Source organism: Alosa sapidissima, chromosome 14, assembly GCF_018492685.1.
Source record: "Alosa sapidissima isolate fAloSap1 chromosome 14, fAloSap1.pri, whole genome shotgun sequence".
In the NCBI taxonomy this organism is placed as follows: domain Eukaryota; kingdom Metazoa; phylum Chordata; class Actinopteri; order Clupeiformes; family Clupeidae; genus Alosa; species Alosa sapidissima.
In genome coordinates this window covers 23,081,939-23,085,733 of record NC_055970.1, presented here as the reverse complement: position 1 = coordinate 23,085,733, position 3,795 = coordinate 23,081,939, and positions in this window count along the sequence as shown.

Below are 3,795 nucleotides of genomic sequence, written 5' to 3'. Positions count from 1 at the left end.
GTCTGGTCAACTCGCCGGGATTTGAAAGGTTCGCATTGGGTAGAATTGATACTTGGCACGCCCTTTCTGAAATATCATTGGTTTTGAGTGTCTCGAGGAGGCGTGCAACAATTGGCCGATTGGACAGGCACAAGAGCGTATGATTGGCGGGTGAAGAAAACAATGTTTCAAATTCAAGTCTTTCGACTGTTACCTGTTGTACATTGTATCATATTGTGTCAGTACTCAAACAGATTCATTGCAATTTATATCTTGTAGACTAGTCTCCAGCCACGTGTAAACTGAAACATGTAAACAAATTGGCCACTTGGCTGTTATAGACTATTTCTTTCCCAGCAGTGATGTCTATTTCGATCTGTGCGATGAAAACACCTAAGAAGCCTCCAGGCACGAGGAATACTGACAGCAGATTCTCTGACAGTCTGGCATGTAGCACAACCGTTGAACTATAGTCCATATTTACCATGATGTAGGTTATTAGTCTTGGGTTTATCTCTAGAAAACATCCCTTATAAAAAATATCTGCAGCTATGGGACAAAGACAATGCAGTTTTTCTGAAGTACAGTGCAGTACAATGCAGTTTTATGTCAAAAATACTGCATTTCTGCAGTGAAGTGCAGTATGATGCAATTTGTATGTCCCACTTCATTCCTGCATGTGAGATTCAAATCATTCCTCAAAAACAGTTGTTGACACTCAAGCAATGACAATTTTGCAGTTGTAAGGGTATTTATCATACATATGGGATAAAAGACAAAGTAGACAAAGTCATGTTTTAGTCTGTGGATCTCCATACAATAAGGGGGGCTTCACTGCAGTTAGAATTAGCCAGAGCATGAGGTAATGGTTATGGTAATTGCCTTTCATGCAGTATGCAGTAGAAGTGAAAGACGTGAGTATACACCCCATGTGTTATGGTAATTGCCTTTCATGCAGTATGCAGTAGAAGTGAAAGACGTGAGTATACACCCCATGTGTAATATCACCTAAATGTCATTGTATCTCCTTACAGTGATTGCATTAAGTATGTAATCAGAACAGTAGTGGTTTTGCTTTCATGTAGCCTAAAAACTAGCAGTTTGGATCTTTTATACAGCCTTAATGCAGGAACACACACAAAAGTCTAAACACTTTTTATCATTGAGATCGGAACCTTTTATTTTTTCCATCACTTTGTACCTCCACCTTTATTATAGACGACATACTAAATCTGTTTTGATTGAGAGCATACTGGTATTACACATTTTCATGCTCTGCCATTGTTCTGATTGGTCAGCTGCTCTTTGCTGCAGGGGCCGTGTTGCTCTACATTTCTCTGCACAATAACTCAAGGGTGATCTAATGGACTGTAAATCAGATCAAATACTCGTTTTCACATTTTTTCCCACTCTAGAAACTTTGCATGATTTCTTTGGAATGGTAGTCATGCTAGAATATTCCTCTTCTGCTTGTGGGACATGTTGGTAGTATTTTGGTTTAGTCATAGACATTCATGATGCCATCTATAAATGTCACCTCCCCAACACCTTTGGCACTCATGCAGCCCTATATAATCACACTCCCACCTCTGTGCGCCCAACCCATAATAGCAATTTAAACATGCATATCTTGCATTTCCATAGTATTCTTGAGCTCAATTCTAGATATTTTTTTTCATATAAAGATGAATGTTGCTACATCAACCTTAAGAGAGGAGAATAGAAAGATAACTTGTCTTCATATGTTGTCTATATAAAATCAGACATCAACTGTTTGTGTTTCATGTGTGACTTTTACATTGCACCTGCATGCTTCAGTTAAATGAGTCAGTTGTCCCTGTACAGTGCATTTATTTTTTAAAGTATAAAATGAGGTAAAACATTTCTTCAAATCATTTATTTTCATAACTGTAAAACCATGTACAACAGTTTGTCAGTGCCATGACTATAGTTCAGGACAATTGAGAAAAAGGTCAAATAGGCGAGGTCTACAAATATGTGGTCCAACAACATATAAAAGACGGAAGCAGTGATGTGTTATAGCCAAGCCTATACGCACTGACATTATTTCAGGGATGAGAAACAGAGCGAGGAGGACAGTGTTTTTCATCAGCTGTTGGAAAACAATGATGAGCTAATTCAATTCGGTCGTCCCAACAAATTTAAGCAATCTCTTCATCCTCATCAAAGTCTTCTTCAGCTGTGGAGTCCTGGTACTGCTGGTACTCGGACACCAGGTCATTCATGTTGCTCTCAGCTTCTGTGAACTCCATCTCATCCATGCCCTCTCCTGTGTACCAATGCAAGAAAGCCTTGCGCCTGAACATGGCAGTGAACTGCTCGGAGATGCGCTTGAACAGCTCCTGGATGGCAGTGCTGTTGCCGATGAAGGTGGCGGCCATCTTGAGTCCCCTGGGTGGGATGTTGCAGACGGCGGTCTTCACATTGTTGGGGATCCATTCCACAAAGTAGCTGCTGTTTTTGTTCTGGATACTGAGCATTTGCTCGTCCACCTCCTTCATGGACATGTGACCACGGAAGACTGCAGCCACTGTGAGGTAGCGGCCATGACGTGGGTCACAGGCAGTCATCATGTTCTTGACGTCGAACATCTGCTGGGTGAGCTCTGGTACAGTGAGGGCTCGTATTGTAGTATAGTGATAACCATTCCTACTGGTAAGGGGGGCAAAGCCAGGCATGAAGAAGTGCAGACGTGGGAAGGGCACCATGTTGACGGCGAGTTTGCGGAGATCTGCATTAAGCTGACCAGGGAAGCGCAGGCAAGTGGTGACTCCACTCATGGTTGCAGAGACAAGGTGGTTGAGGTCACCATATGTAGGTGTGGTCAGTTTAAGGGTGCGGAAACAGATATCATATAGTGCTTCATTGTCAATACAGTAGGTTTCGTCTGTGTTCTCAATCAACTGGTGAACGGACAGTGTGGTGTTGTAGGGCTCTACCACAGTGTCGGACACCTTGGGGGAAGGCACCACACTGAAGGTGTTCATGATGCGGTCGGGGTACTCCTCGCGGATCTTGCTGATGAGCAGGGTACCCAAGCCAGAGCCAGTACCACCACCCAGGGAATGTGTGAGCTGGAAGCCCTGCAGGCAGTCACAGCTCTCTGCCTCCTTCCTGACCACATCAAGAACTGAGTCCACAAGTTCTGCTCCCTCTGTGTAGTGGCCCTTAGCCCAGTTGTTGCCAGCACCGCTTTGACCTGAGGAAAGAGAAAAGGAGACAGTCATTTTGTGATTTTGCTTATATCCTCCCTTCCCCCACAGACTAGCATTATTCAAATCGTGCTGAACCAAATCAATATGTGAAACTCAGCCAACACAATCACTGCTGGGCCTTCACGTTAATATTCTGACCTTGTTTAAACCCATTCAGTAGCCTGACGAGCCACCCATTCAGAGCTATGTCTTACCAAATACAAAGTTGTCTGGTCTGAAGATTTGGCCAAACGGTCCAGACCTTACGGAGTCCATTGTGCCAGGTTCTAGGTCCACAAGCACAGCACGGGGCAAGTAGCGTCCTCCTGGACATGATTAAAAAAAAAAAAAAAAATCACATTTACATTTTCAAACTACAGTGCAGAGGAGACATTAGGTAGGAATTACCACTGCATCTGTCAGTACTAGTACTAGAGGATAAGAGTAAATCACTACATTTCTATGTATTGAGTACTAAATAGATGAGCATGGGATTAATGTATCACAAATGTGCAGTCCTTCTAAAACAACTTTCTATAAGATTTCCTTTCTTACCAGTGGCTTCGTTAAAATAGACATTGATTCTATCCAGTTGAAGATC